Below are 16,680 nucleotides of genomic sequence, written 5' to 3'. Positions count from 1 at the left end.
TTGCATGTGGTTTTGGTGGAAACAGATGCAACAAGTTGAGATGGAACCACAATAATATTGGGTAGAGCTAGTAATTTGGATGAGGGCTGGTTTATTTAAATCAGGCTTAATTCGAGTCGAATTTATTTGAACTGAATTTAGAATAATTGAACATATAAAAAATTGATATAGCCAATCCTAGTTCTATCACTTTTGGGATTCAGGCTTATTTGGGTCGACCCAAATCCCCAAATTGCCAATTTTCTTTCCATTTTTAAAAAATAAATTTCAATTTTTCCTTTAAATTAATTATTTTTATTAATATAAAATATAATTGTTATAGGGTTTACTTATTTTTAACAAGATGATGTTATAGTTGTTTTCAAAGCATTGATATCATTTAATTTTACTTTTATTTTATATTTGATTAAAAAAATTATGAGAATTATTGTTAGTAAATTTTGTCAAGCAAGGCAATAAAAATTTCAAGATATATTAAATTTTATGTGTTTGATATTTGTCATAAAATTACTTATCTAAAAGTCAAGAGATTATGGTTAAAATGTATTTTTTTAGAGGAAAATTACTCTTGTCGACAATAACCAAATTATTGAAATTTATTATATAAATATTTTTTACCATGCTATACTTATATCTTATCGACATAAAGAATTTGTGACAATTGCATCATCATCACGTTAATATATTTATTTACTAAAATCATTAATTATTGAAAAAATTAAATAGTAAATTTAGTAAGAAGTAATAGAGTTTTTTATATTGCACAAAAATTTAGATCATAATGATACATTCAAATTATTTAATGTTCATTGAGAAGATGAAAGCTTCACTAATTTAATGATAGTTTATGCTGACAAGAAAATTATTAAAAATTTCATCATAGATATGATAATTAATTATTCTTATACCACAAAAAATTAACGAGAAAAACTTAAAAAATAAAGTTATATATTTATTTTTGTTTTGTGTGTGTGTGAAATTGAATATAAATATATACATTAAAATATTTATATTATATTAGTGATATATATAAATTTTATTTTATTTTGATTATCATGTATATTTTATTATCTCGACCCCCTCAGTAAAATTTTTTGGCTTCGGCCCTAGTGGTGGAGGATCCCAAACAATTTTAAAGTAGATGCAAGTGTCCACTGTTATTTTGGCCAGTCCATAGTCAAGCACTTTAATTACTGTCTAGTTGATTTTCATGGCTATCATCTTGATTGGCATTTGGACACATTATGAAAGTAAATAAATGAGAATTTCTTTTATTAAAATTATCAACAAGATAACATATTTCAAGCTAATAATGGTGCTAATTCAAATACAAAAGATTCACATTTTTTAATACAACCACTAAATAGTTGAGGGCATAATAAGCAAAAATAAATAATGACATTGAGCGAAAAGTGTTAAAAACTAATAATTGTTGCATGATGGGAAAACACATTTTCATATTAACTATATATGTAATTATATTTTTCCATAAGAAACCATGCAAGGACATCCCTTACGGTGAACTCACAAGATGGTTTCCTTCCCTAGATCTTCTTTCCAAATAAAAATTTTATTAAATTTATTATGAATCTTCTTCTATAAAAGAATTCTTATATAAAAGGAATTTTCTTGAGAAAATTACATGTGATTATATCACAGTAATAATTTTATTCATACTAGTAATAATAATATCAAGAATAAATATTGCCACGGTATTTAAACATGTATTACTAAAACTAAACATTATATAATAATGAATATATGTAACTAATACTGATAAGAGAGAATAAATATTAATTGAGTAACTAAAGTAAATTTAAGGAGCTGATGCATGATTTAAACAAATATTGCTAATATTAAAACATGAATAATAATGAGCTAACAACTATAGAAAAAAATAAATACTAATTATTTATCTAAAGGAGCAAATGATAGGAATAAATTTAAGCAGATAATGGATGATATGTGGAATAGTAAACAAGAAATTATTAATAACAATGTAACAATTATAAAAATGACTAAATGAATTATTACGCTAAATGAGTAAATAATTATTACTTAAAATTAAAACAATAGGTATATGTAATGAACACTTATAGAAAGAAATAAATATGAATTGTTAATCTAAATGAGTTTTTTTTTTTTTGCCAAACAATTTAAATGAGTAACTATGAAGTAAATAAATAATTATCCATTTCAATTATAAAAAGAATACAAACTCACTATATGATTAAAAAATATAATATAGAAAACATAAATTACAACTAAAATCACTAACATGTGCGTAAAGTGTGTGCAATTTGTCTTTTTTCTTTTTGTCTCTTTCATCCAACATGTGAAAAGGAATATATATATATATATATATATATATTTATTATAGCACAGGGTGTGAAGTTGTATGAAGATAACACATACGAGAGTATCAAAATAATTAACAATAAATATTTAAAAGAATTTTAATAAAGACAAAACAATACACCAGACAAAACAATACACTAATATTATTTACAAAATGTAAACACAATATCTCAGTATAATTAAAAAATAGTGAAAAGATTTTTAAAAAGATCTTATTATGTTATCTCTCTTTTCTTTTTAACCCCCTTTCCCTCGATCTCCCACTTCCTCTCGTTTCATCTCTTCTCATATACCAATTGCTATTTATAGGCACAGTTTGAGTAGGTTTTTGCACAAATGAATGATTAGGGTTTAACTTGATCATCGTTTACTGTTGCAATTTTTTGGGTTGACCATAGTCATTGTATCCCTGCAAGTGAAATCTTATCATTCATGTTACATTTGTCTTTTCATTTTTTATTCCTAACATCTAATTGCTTGTCACATCAGATACTTTTTCTCCCTTTCCTTCCATGCAGCAAACCCCTTTTCCACTCTCACCCCCTCTCGTTTTCTCTCGTGATATTAGACAAAAATGAGAAAAATTTCAAAAGATCAATAGCTATCACATGGAAATTAAATACCTGGCATTTAGATATCAAGCTATTTATTCTAATATTATTATCACTATCTTTTATCATGCATTCTACCATATATATTTATTCATAAATCCTATTTTTTTATGTTCATATATATTATTTGTATAGCATCAGAATGTGATTATTTCTAAAATATATTTATATTTTATTATGATTATTATTTTTGGAGGGCATTACACTAAAGAAGATGAATTCTTTTATATATATATATATATATATAAAGTTTAGATGAGTTAAATTATGAGAAGTAGATAAATTAATGCTTTGCCAGAGAATGAGAGAAACAAAGATATGTTTCTTACACTCCATTACTGCATTTGTTTTTCAATTAATTTTAAGAAAAATGACAATAAAATTTCTCTAAAATATATAAATAATAATTTAGTCTTTTGAAATGTTATAATTCTCATGAAGTCCCTGAAAACCTTTTTGTCATTAATAAATTTATATAAATTATCAAATTATCCTTATTGAAAATAAATAATTTACAAATTTTATTTAAATATTCACAACTTTTCTTCTTATATTCATCACAATGCAACAGTGAATAAAAAATTAACAGCAAATTGTAATTTGTTATTACATTATTGTGAATATAAAAAGAAAAGTTATGAATATTTAAACAAAGCTTATGAATAATTTATTTTTAACAAGAGCAATTTAATAATTTATATAAATTCATTAATGACAGAAAAGTTTTTAAAAACTTTAGGAGAATTATGACATTTTGAGGAATCAAATTGTCATATATACATTTTAGAGAGATTTTATTATCATTTTTTCTTAATTTTATTTGCTTCAAGTAGCCTCAGAAGCATTCATTCGATTTCAATATTTTGTTTGATAATTTATTACTCTTCTGTTTCCTAATCTTCCTGTAATTTATAGCTTCTTATGATCAAATTAAACTAGTTTTATAGTTTCGCATGTCAAAATATGGTTATGCAAGGGTTATATTCTACTCTATCAGTATTTGCTGTTGTAGACTGAACTTTTCCAATTTTGATTAAGCTTCTTACATGTGGTTTTGGTGGAAACAGATGCAACAAGTTGAGATGGAACCACAAAAATATTGGGTAGAGCTAGTAATTTGGACAAGAGCTAGTTTATTCAAATCAGGCTTAATTTGAGTCAGATTTATTTGAATTGAATTTAGAATAATTGAACATATAAAAAATTGATATAGCCAATTCTAGTTCTATCACTTTTGGGATTCAGGCTTATTTGGGTCGACCCGAATCCCCAAATTGCCAATTTTCTTTCCATTTTTAAAAAATGAATTTCAATTTTTCCTTTAAATTAATTATTTTTATTAATATAAAATATACACAATATACATTTTAGAATTATTAAAAATGTAGAAGGCTTAATTATTTAAAAAAATTGTGGGTCTTAAAGTTTGAAAAATAGTATGAAAATACGTTGTAAAAATTATTTAAAATATTCTATAGATTAAAAATAACAAAAATATAAAAATATTAATTTTTCTATCTTTTTAAGGAAATATCAATAATAATATACTCAGATATATGATTTCTTAGTATTAAAAAATCTAGGACTTAAAGGATTAATTAACATTTAATCTATTTTATACATTTTTTTAAAAAAATTGGAAATGTTATTTGGATATTCAAGTCGGACTTGGCCTAAATTTTTCATGTTTGTTCAAGCCAACACGAATAGTCTAGAACATAAAAAATATGCAATTTTTTAAGCCCTTCCCTAAACCCTAAATATTTTTGGGGAGTGATTGTCCTTAGGGGAGTTGAATATTTCATGTAATAATCAAACTTTTTAAATGGCTCACAAGTTTATTTGTAAATATTATTACTATTTACAGACCTTCACACACAATTTTCAAGTCATTTATAACTTTTTATAAAATTAATTTGAGCTATTAATATTTATAAAAGTAATTTTTAAATTATTAAAATATTAAATATTTTAATAAAATTTATTACATTTTATTTTAGGCTAAAGAATATTTTTAGTCTTCTGACTTTATATAAGATTTTAATTTGATCCTTTAATTTTATAAAGTATCTTTTTAATTATTTAACCCTAACATTGTTAGTTTCAAATGATTATTTTTTTTGTATCAAATGCTTTTATTTTGAAAAATAAAATTTAATATATCAATATTTTAAAATATTTTATCAATATTTGAAAATTTAATGTAAAATTTTATTGGGATAAAATTAACAGTGTTAGGACTAAAAGACTAAAAAGGCATTTTATAAAATGAAGGAACTAAAATAAAATATTATATCAAGTTAAATAACTAAATATATACTTTAACCTTTTATTTTAATAAAATTTTAGGGTGCCTAGCAATTCTGCAAAAATAGTTAAAGGGTAAGTTATTACCATGAATGTGATCGGAATCTTATCTGTCACCATACGTGGATTCATACACATGTTACATCAATAAAAAAATAACAAAGTTAATGAATGATTAATAAAAAAAGTTTTATGCTCCTTGAAAAAATGGTTTGGAGAGAAATTATCCTACTTATTAGTTCAATGCCCTAGACTCTTTAAAAAAAATTGAGAGTAAAAATAAGCCTTAATCCTAAATTTTATCCTAATCTTTAATTTTATTGATGAGCGAAATTACAAATTCAAACCTTTTTAACAAATTTAAGGATATTAATTATCAATCTTAAAAAATGGTGTAGTTGATTAACCTTTGCATGCAATTAGGCTTGGTAGGAATACACGCAATTGGTTCGCAGTTAATGGTGAGAAAAAAAATACTTCGATCACTAATTCGCGGCCTGATAATTGTTTTAATTTATTCTCAGTTGAGTGTTATAAAAAAAAAATATTGGGAGAGGCATGTGAGTTGATTCTAATTCCGCAAACTTGACAAAGACTGGATTCAGCCGTAGAAGGCTAGAAGCTTCTTCGCGTTTCATAAATAGCCGCACAGTGTGAATGAATCAAGGAATATTGAATATCAACACTTCGATTCGCCGTGCACTCTCCCATTCAATGTTATTGTTAACGCAGTGCTTGGTTGCAAAGCAATAATGTTAATTGTAATTCCTACCAAAATAATGTTAATTGTAATTATAAATTTCAGAAGTTATTTCAACCAATGTTTTAAAATAAAAGTCCCCTTCGATGTCAAATAGGAAAAGTTAACACATATTAACTTTTGTTTTGTGGAATAGGTGATGAATAATTAAATAATTTTTTTATTTCCTTTATTTATATTCATATAATGAAGAGAGAATATTTTTTTTGATCTTATTCATAAACCATATCATTAAATTTTTATTATAATTTTTTTAATATCCTTCATTGAATTGAAAAGATAAAATATGTTGTTAAAGTACACATGCTTAATAAGAATAAAGTTAATTACTCATTCTCGTTTGCGAAAAAAAAAGTTAATAACTTATTAAATGTGAATGAGTTTTAACATTTTTTCTAATTTTGATAAAATATGTTGAAAGTATCTAATAAACAAGATTAGAAAAATATTAATATATGTATAATATATATATATATATATATATATCAACAGCATGTCTAGTTATTGATAAAATGATACAACATTATTATAAATTAACAATATTATAAATTATATTTTTATAATTTATCAAATACAGGTAAATCCTGGTTAAATATAGTACAAGTATACTAAAAAATATATGTATTTATACTTATTGTTGTCACCATCTTTCTTTTTTTTTTTAAGGTCACAAATCATATTATATATACATGTATGTAGTCTAAAAATGAAATTATCTTCTAGTAGGGTATTTTTTCGAATTTTTCGAATTTTTAAAATTTTCTTAAGCTTTTTTAGTATTTAGAGCCATCTAGTTTTCTAAAACCCTTTTTGTTTCAACTATTGTTTCAAGCTTAGTGGCAACCCAATTTTGGTCCTATTGGAGATTAAAAAGTTAAAGAAATTTTATATCTAAAAATTAAAAAATAAGTTATGAATATATAAAATTTAAAATCTGTCTAATCAAATGACTTAACTTATTTTAATGAAATAGATTATTTTTAAGTATACTAATAAAAATAATTTAACATGATACAAGAGCTATTGGATTAAAAAGAAAAGAGAGAAAGATCGAAAGATGGGGGGGGAAGATATTTAAAAAAAAAAAAGATGAGGAGGAAAGGAGGAAAAGTAGAAGAAAAAATATTAGAGATAAATAAGTCAAAAAAGTTTTGCTTCTAGAGACTAAAAAATATATTAAAAATATATGAAATTTAGGACATGTTTAATAAAATAATTTAAATTATTTTGATAAAGGAGAACATCTTCAAACATAGTTAATTAAGATAATTAACAAATTCAACCCAACTCAATTATGACGGCTCTGATCAACAGTTCAACCTTGACTTGGGACCGGATTTTAAAACAATTATCATACATATACTACCGCCCCCTGGCTTGTAAATTATGTATATTTTTATTTCTTTTGAAAATACTATCAATATAAAATATGAAATTAATAAAAAAAATCGAACCATGTAATTAGCGAACGATAGAGTTCTTTTTAATATTCACTTGTTTTTTCATTTTTTAAATATTATTTAAGATACATCTGAATATATTTTAAATTAAATGCTGTAAAGGTGACTGCGATTCTGCACATTTCGTCCCCCTCCCTTGAGCCGCATGGGGAAATATACATATACTCTCTCTCTCTTTAAAAATATAAAATATTTTTAATTAAATTTTTTTAATAAAATAATTATTTATTCTTAAATTAATTTTATTTTTTCATATTTATTCTTATTTAATAAAATATTTTATCTTAAAAATATATAATGATCTATTTAATAGGATATTTGAAAAAATAATGATTACACCTGAAAGAATAAAAATATCTTATATTTTTAATATTTATTTTTTAAAAAAATTAATCTTTTAGTCCTTCAATTTTTAAGTCACTTGTAACTCAGTCTCTCAATTATGACTCGCTGTGACTCAGTCCCTTAACTATAACTTACCTATGACTCAGTCCTTCAACTTTTGAATCGCTTACAAATTAGTTCCTTAATTTGTTAATTTTTTTCATGTTAACTTATATCTCACATTAATGAATAAAAAGAGGATATTTCAAAATAATATATGTGCATTTTTTATCCCTCTTATTTGATAAAAAATTTAAAAATAAGGACCGAGTTATAAATAAATTAAAAATTAAGGGATTGAGTTGTAGTAAGTTATAATTAAAGGATTAAGTTGTAGTGAATTATAGTTGAGAGACTTAGTTATAAGTGAGTTAAAAATTAAAAAATTAATTTTTTTTATTTTTTTATAAAAATATTTTATATTTTTTAACGAGGGAATGTATACCATCATGGCAAAAACACGTAATATTAATTGTACAGTATTCATTAAGGTTGTTGCTCAAAACTTTCTTCTTTCTTTTGGCAGACTATTCTATTCCGTTTTATTTGAGGATACTGTTTATTAACAGTCACGAGTGTCAAGATGTATATAATTTAGTACATTAATATCAGTTTACAAATAACTAAGGACCCAAAATTATTAAAATAACTTCACATAATAACGGGAGACTCTTCACAGTTCTTCACAACGATTCTCTATTTTTTTCACTATCTCAAATCGTTTCTGATAAATCACTAAATAGAAAATTTATTTAGTTCATATATACACTACAATATCTCATCTGGTCCGCTTTATTAGAAATAAACGATGCTATAGGCTTTTTCTGAGTCTGAACTCTGAATAAGTGAACATAAGAAAGAGGTACTTTCCCTTGTATTCATGGAAAATTTCTCTTCTGCCCTGATGAAGTTAACATAATTAAGTTAGCACCATGAAATGTTCAATACAAACCACAATACAAAACATTTTTTAAAAATTTTACTTAGTTTAAAAATATAAGATATTGGGTAATTTTTATAATTATTTTTCAACTTAACTCCTACTTTATTTATTACATCTTTCTTTAAATGATGTATGAGAATTTTAATTATCATTATCGAGGTATTTCTATTAGATATTTAATGAGAGTTTAATTGAAAAGATGTAAATTTTTTTAAAAAAATTAAGATTTTAATTAATATTTTTTAAAATTGTGGATTAATTATCAATATTCTATATTTTAGTTCAGAGGCAATACACAATTGCCGCATCAAAAAACTAATAAAGGTATCTTGAGAGGAAAAAAAATCTCACACATATTCATTAATTTTAATTTTATTTCTTTTTTATAAAAAAAGAAAAGAAAAAAATTAATGAATATTTCTTGATTCATGTGAAACGGTTATTCATTTTTTATAAGAACATTTTGAGGGAAGTGTACTATTTTTTTTATTAGATTAAACCTCATAGTCTCTATTTTTTGCTGAATTATTGACATGGACGCGCTAATAAAATTCATAGCAAAGCTTAACTAAATTACCAAATCAACGCAGTCACCGAGCCACGCTTTTCCATGATCTTCATTATCTAGATTTAATATAGAGTAGCGAGTCAAAGGATACCTTGGTGCTAGATTTCATTCTAATGTTGGTCACTTATTCTTGAGAATCACCGAAGTTATTGGTATAATTCAAGGCTTAAAAAAATGTACCAAGACCTTTTATTTTCACAAATTGTGCTAAGGCCATCCACTTGCTCACAAAAAATGATGTTAGTCAACACCTATTCAGAGACATTATTGAATTTTCATCTAATACTTTACTCCCTCTATTTTTAAATATAAAAAAAATATTATGTGTTTCTTTGTCTTTATTTATAAGTAAAATTAAAAATTTCAAGAAATATTTATCATATTTTTCTCAGATCATTCCTCATAAAGTCAATATTTATTTTTATTAAATAAATTTACTTCGTTAATTATTAAAATAATCTAATCTAAATATTTTAATTTCATATATAATTATTATACCCAACCATTTTTTAAAATTGTATGAATTGATTTTTTCTTTCTTTTTTAATATTTGAAACGGAACGAGTGCTTAGGTTTTTGTTTTTCTTCTGAGAGGATTGAACAAACGAGTCAATTCAAGTCTACGACTGGAGGGGACACGATCCACTTGACAACCAAGCCAACCTCAATATCAACATTTTTTTAATTATATTTTATCGTTTTCTCTCCTATTCTATTTATGTATGGCTTCCGAATTGTTTAAATGAAACTAATAAAAAATTTAAATATCATCAATTCTTTCAAAAAATTCCTTAAATTTTTAATTTTATTCTTATTAAATATACAAATTATTTTTCACAAGTTAAATGTTGTGTTTGAATCACAAAATCAAGTGTGCCAAAAATGTGGAGTTTTAAATATAACTATAGAGTCCTTGAGTTTTTTTTTTTTTTCCTTAATTCACTCAAATGCAAAGTTACAAAAAAATTGGTTGTAAATTATTTTTGATTAATGCTAAATAAGGTATAAAGTTATAGTGATTATAATTTATGAACTAAAGATAAATCTAAGTCTAGGTATGGAATACAAGGTACAAAATTGGAAAAATACGTGGTTTCGAGTGTAAAACACCCCCCCAACATTTAGATGTAATTTAAGTTTTGGCCCCCCAAATTATGATTTTTGGATTCATCCTTGCCAGTGGCTTTGAGTCTTAAAGGTTATGCTGAAGGCATGAGTGGCGTGACTCCTGTTGGTAATGAATTGAGTTTTATCTTTATTTGAGTTTGTTATTTTAGTTTTTCTTTATCTTAACTCTTTTGGGCTAACGTTTCGTTTCATGCCAAAACATATATTTTAAAAATAAGATATTACAATGTTTAATAACTTTATCCACACTTAATAGGATAAAAAGATAAAAATAGATTAAAAAAAAATCTTAAAGATGTTCTCACCACCACAAAAAATACCCATACTTGACGCTTATTTTTCCCAATACTTGACGGTTTTTAACTGTCAAGTAAGGGTGCGACATATATTAAAGAAATAATACTTGACGGTTAAAAACCGTCAAGTATAAATCTTATACTTGACGGTTATTTGAAAAAAATCGTCAAGTATATGAAGTAAATATGCACTTCTCAAAATAAATACTTGACGAAACAAGCGTCAAGTATTTATGGCCAAAACCTGCCAGTTCTTTTGGCCATAAATACTTGACGCTTGTTTCCTTATAACCGTCAAGTATTTATAAATACTTGACGCTTGTTTTGAAACAAGTATCAATTATATTGATACTTGACGATTATTTTGAAATAACTATCAAGTATTAATGACATAATTTTTTTAAATATGGTGGCTACTTTTAAAGCAGCCCCCTGCATAAAGATACAGATGAAGATAAAAAACAGCCAGCCAGCAATGAAAATAATGCAATATAATGAATGTTTGTAATAGTATCTCCTATCTAATTAACATAAAAATTCCTATACATTTAACCTTAAAATCTAAACTTATTTGCAAACTAATGTTTCAAAATTAAGTGACCTATCCCATAAAAATTGGCCCAAAAATGTGTATATAAATGTAACTAACTATTGTACTGGCCTAACTACTGTTGCTACCCACATATTGAAAACACATTAGGCCACCTCTTCAAGGACCTCTTCTACATGTGCAGTCGTATAACGAACGCAATAGACGTCCTCGAAGTACTGTAAGCAAATAGTTGCAACAATTTCAAGTTAATAGGTAGCTAATTAAAATTGTTTAAAATTTATAATTGAAGTGTAATTAAATTTTATATATATACCTTGTTAGATAATGTGGCAGGGGCATGAGTGATAATGTCCTTCATGAACTTCATCAAACAATAACCACAGTCATTGCTCTGATCTGACTGGAATGGACACTATAAAAAAACACATATCAATGAAATTGTAAAATATAATGAGACAATTTCTTGATTAAAAACTTGACCAATTAAACGAATACCTTAACAGTGACCCATTTCTCTGAAGATTCGAATGCCCTCATCTTAGGGGACATAGTCATGTCGGTCGCAGTGCGATACAACACCACAGCTCTAAGAAGGAATTATAGAATGAATGTGAGAAATATATATAAATGAAAACTAAAATTAAAAAGAAATAACAAGTAAAAAATTCTAACTTACTCATTAAAAAGTATCACCATATCTTCCTTGTTGTTTGGCTCTCTATTAAGGGGATCGAGATACCATATTTTTGGAGCAACAGGATTAACCACAATAAGCATCCAATGTCCCCTAACAAGAAACAGCACATGTTACCAAACAAATAAATATAAAAAAAAATATTTACTCGCAACAAATATTAACAACTCACTCTTGGCAGTAAGGAGCGAGAAATAAAGTATCCTTCGCTGCTCCCCTTTCTCGAAATTGATCCGAAAGTATTCTTGCTTGATTTTCAAGGGCTTCCTTTGTAATATTATTGTGGGGAGAGACATCATGAGGATTAACCAGCTTGATCTTTGACTCGAGGCCACCAGGAACCACGAATGAGGTATAAAGGTGACTTGGGTGAAAAAATATACAAGTTAATATGCTTGCATACTCACACACATAAATAATTCAAGAAATTAACTAATAAATGTTAAAGAATTACCTCATGTAGAAAGTCATCAAACTAGTGCTCGCCATATCGTGCTTGAGGATTTCATTCAAAATTTCATCCCGAACGACTTCAAATGATGCTCTACCAAATAGCCCATTGTCAAAATTAATGATATCCCCTATCGGCTCTTGACGAATCATCCTCATAGCCGAAGCATAGGTCTCAAGAGAGTCACGGAATTTGTTTTCTACAATAGGCATAGGCACTGCATGTTGCGAAACCGTGACTGACTCTTTAGTATGGCCCAACACCTTACCCTTCAATTTGCTTTTCCCCCTTGGCTATACAATGAAAAAGTTAGACATATATATATATATATTAAAGATTTTAAATAATTATATAAATCATATATACCTTTTTCTTTGGTGGCAAGGGGTCCTTTGGCGGCTTTAGGTCCTTTGTCGGCTTTAGTGTACCAACCATAACAAGGTGGCTGGGCCATGCAACGAAGCTCCCTAACGCATCTCCTACCGTTTGCATCTCATCGGTAAGATAAGGTAATGGATACTTGGGGTCAATTGCAAGCAAGGAAACCCTAATGCAATCGGGCGGGAGGGGAAGGTTATGGATTGTGTCTCTGACAATGTTATACACGCATCCCGTTGCAACTACTTTGCGTGACGGATCATCTGCTAAACAGTTGCAGTCATTCTCGCCCTAAATAAATAAAGAACGTTAGTTGTTTAGATAAAAAATTAGTTGAGCAAATTTAAAAGAGAAAATGCATTACCTTGGGTATTTTATCTGAAGGGACTGTGCAGCTATCTTTTCTGCTAGGGCTAACGTCACCCAAAAGTCTCCCAGGGATCTGGCCCTTCAATAGCATGTCAATTAACTTTGCTTGGGCTTCTAGCTGTTGCTTCATAACAGCTTGCTCTTCTCTCAACTCTTGGACCTCAGATGAAGTAGCCGATGTTCGCTTCTTAATCTTGCCAAAGTATTGCTTCTTTGTGACACCGAAGCCAACACCCCTAACACGACCAGGGTGGTCAGGGGTCCCCAATGCTCTAGCTAAGATATTCTCATGCTCAGGAAGCTTGCCCTGTGATACTTCTTGAGAGAGGGAATCCTGTGAAAAGTAGAGCTAATTAGCATGCCTTTTAATAATCATTTATTAATTGATAGATAAAAATAACACTTACAATTTTTTCAGCAACCTCTTTCACACGAGGGTTGTCAATCACTCCATCTTTATTTATTCATGCCAATGCCTAGAGTCTTTGGCGGGATATCGTAACATCCGATCCCTCAGCCTCAACTTCTTTCTGCTCCACGCCTGCATACCTTAACCTCCCTGCTTTGTAAGGGTATTCATTCTTGGCCACTCTCTTCTTATTTTAGGCGCTCAGTTCCTTTAATCAATAACAAAAATATCCTGTTAGTACATATAGATATATTCAATAAAAGGCACTAAAATTTAAATTTTAGAAACATAAATACCTTAAATTCCTTCTCGCGTCGAGAGACAACAAAAGCATCTCAATCTTCTTGCTTTACTAAAGGCTGTAATAGGCGAGGAACTTGGGTTACAAATTCAGCACAGGGTCTTTCAAATATTTTTGTGTAATAAAATGTCTGAAAGACCGTAATGCTCTCCCAGCCTTTTGAAGGACAAAATCCTTCTTACTCTCGTCTATTTCAAATCCTGACTGTAAAATAAAATAAATATGTTAGGTGTATCAATTTAAAATATTATAATAGAATATAACTTAGTCAAATATAACTTACAGATACAGTCTCCCAAACAATGTCCTTTATGGCTTGATTAACTTTGCGCCAAGATTTTTTACGTGATAGGTACAGTTGTCTTTGCCACAACCCCAATATAACTTATAAACTTTACAGATTTGATGGCTTGGCCTTTCTTGCTCCACTGCACTGATATTTTTTTCCTTGCTGCTCTTGTTTTTGTGACTTCTTCCATTATTGTTAGGCCTCGCTGGATATTGTAATATTCCTCTTCCAATTTTTTTTTGTGACGACGGAGTATCAGTAGAAGTTGTAGCTGGATTTGATGGAGGGATTTCAGTGGACTCAGAATCTGAAGCCATTTACCTGTAATACAATAAAATTCCAAAATTAATCAACCATGATTAATTCAAATATAATCGACTATATTAATTCAAACATGAAACAAAAATGGCATAATTAATTCAAAGGTTACATGTTCAAGTTGCTCTTTTTCGTTTCCTTGACTTGGGTTTTTTACTTCCCCCTCCTTGAAATATTTTCTTCTTATGCTGAAATAATTTACCCCTCTTTGAAATCCAAATGCCTTCATTGTGATCATTTCTCATGTATAGAGCTTCATCAACAGTGTCGTTACTTTGATTTGATGTCCCTTCGAATGGGTCATCTTCAATTGCTACATTTTCATTTATTTTTTCATGTAACATAAGAATAGATCACCCCTTATTAGTAGGGTCAGGGACATAAAACACTTGTTTGGCTTGTTGCGCTAAAATAAAAGGCTCATCCTTATACCCTTCCTTGTTTAAATTGACTTGTACAAAGCCAAATTGGTAATCAAATTTCAAGCCATTTTTTCGATCAATCCACTTTTACCCAAAGACTGGAACTCAAAAGGATATGTAATCTAAATCCTAAATATGCTCAATTACACCAAAATATAACATGTTTGCATAGATAGGATTTTTATCCTTAGTGCTAGAAATATGCATGGAATGAGCTACAAGAGTTACACCACTATTTTGCATTGTGCTCCTATCATCTTGCTCCCTTGTATAAAATATGTATCCATTGACAAGGTAAGCAGTGTAAGAAATAGCTTGTCTGCTTGGACCGTTAGCTAACCATCTTAATTTGTTAGAAATTGAATTGGAATTAACATTTAACTTTTGAAGAATGTGCTCCTTAAACCATCTTGTAAAAGTTTTGTTGTGTTCCCTAGCATACCAAATTTCTGATTTATTGAGATTGTCCCTCCTAAGTTCAGCCATATGCTTGTCTACATTCTCTTCAATCTCTTCAGTGTTGTGCAACACATATAAGTGGGCTTGCTCCCACTGTACACTTGACATAGTAATGACTTTGCTTCCCATGATCCCCTCTCCACTTATTCTACCCATATGTCGAGACTTTGGAAGCCCAACATAGCTAATATGACTCAGATATTCAATACAAAAGTCAACAGCCTCTTCATAAATATACAGTTCAATAATACAACCCTCCGATCGACTTTAATTTTTCACATAGCCTTTCAAAATCTTCATATAGCGCTCAATAGGATACATTCATCTTAAATAAGCAGGCCCGCACATTTGAACCTCCCTAACCAAGTGAACAGTTAGGTGGATCATAATATCAAAGAATGCCGGTGGAAAATACATCTCAAGCTCACACAGTGTTAATATAATTCGAGCTTGCAACCTTGGCAACTTATGTGGGTTAATCACTTTACTGCAAATGGACTTGAAAAACAAACATAACTTAGTGATCGTCCCTCGTACTTTAGAGGGTAAAATTGCACGTATAGCAACTGGAATGAAATCCTCCATTAAAACATGGCAATCGTGAGACTTTAATCCCTTCAACTTCAAATCTTTCATTGATACAATATTTTTTATGTTTGAAGAGTAACCCTCAGGAACTTTAACTACATTAAGGAACTCAAAAAATGCACTTTTTTCTTTCTTAGATAGCGTATAAGCTGCCGGAGGGAGAAAGGTATGGTTCCCCTTATCTTGGGGTGCTAATTCTTCTCTTATTCCTAAAGAGACCATGTCCAACCTTACTTTTATGCCATCTTTTGTTTTTTCCTAACACTTAGAGTAAAGTCCCAATAAGACTCTCACAGACATTTTTTTTAATATGCATGACATCAAGAAAATGCCGAACATCCAAGGTGGTCTAATAAGAGAGTTTAAAGAAAATAGATCTCTTCTTCCATTCGGTTGTCCCAAGGTGCCTTGTAAATGGTTTGCCAAATTTAATATCCAAATTCTTAATCTTCTCGAACAACTCATCACCAGTTAATGGCAAAGGTGTCTTACCTTCTTTTAGATTTCCATTGAACGCTTTTCTCAACCGTCGATAATGATGTTCTTGGTGTAAAAACCTGCAGTGGCCCAGGTAAACATTCTTCATCCCATGCTAAAGCCTCATAGAATGTGTTCCCTCTTCACAAATAAGGCA

This window comes from Prosopis cineraria, unplaced genomic scaffold (genome assembly GCF_029017545.1).
Source record: "Prosopis cineraria cultivar Desert tree isolate PC_DT_omini unplaced genomic scaffold, ASM2901754v1 PC5, whole genome shotgun sequence".
NCBI lineage: Eukaryota > Viridiplantae > Streptophyta > Magnoliopsida > Fabales > Fabaceae > Prosopis > Prosopis cineraria.
This window is presented reverse-complemented; position numbering follows the sequence as displayed.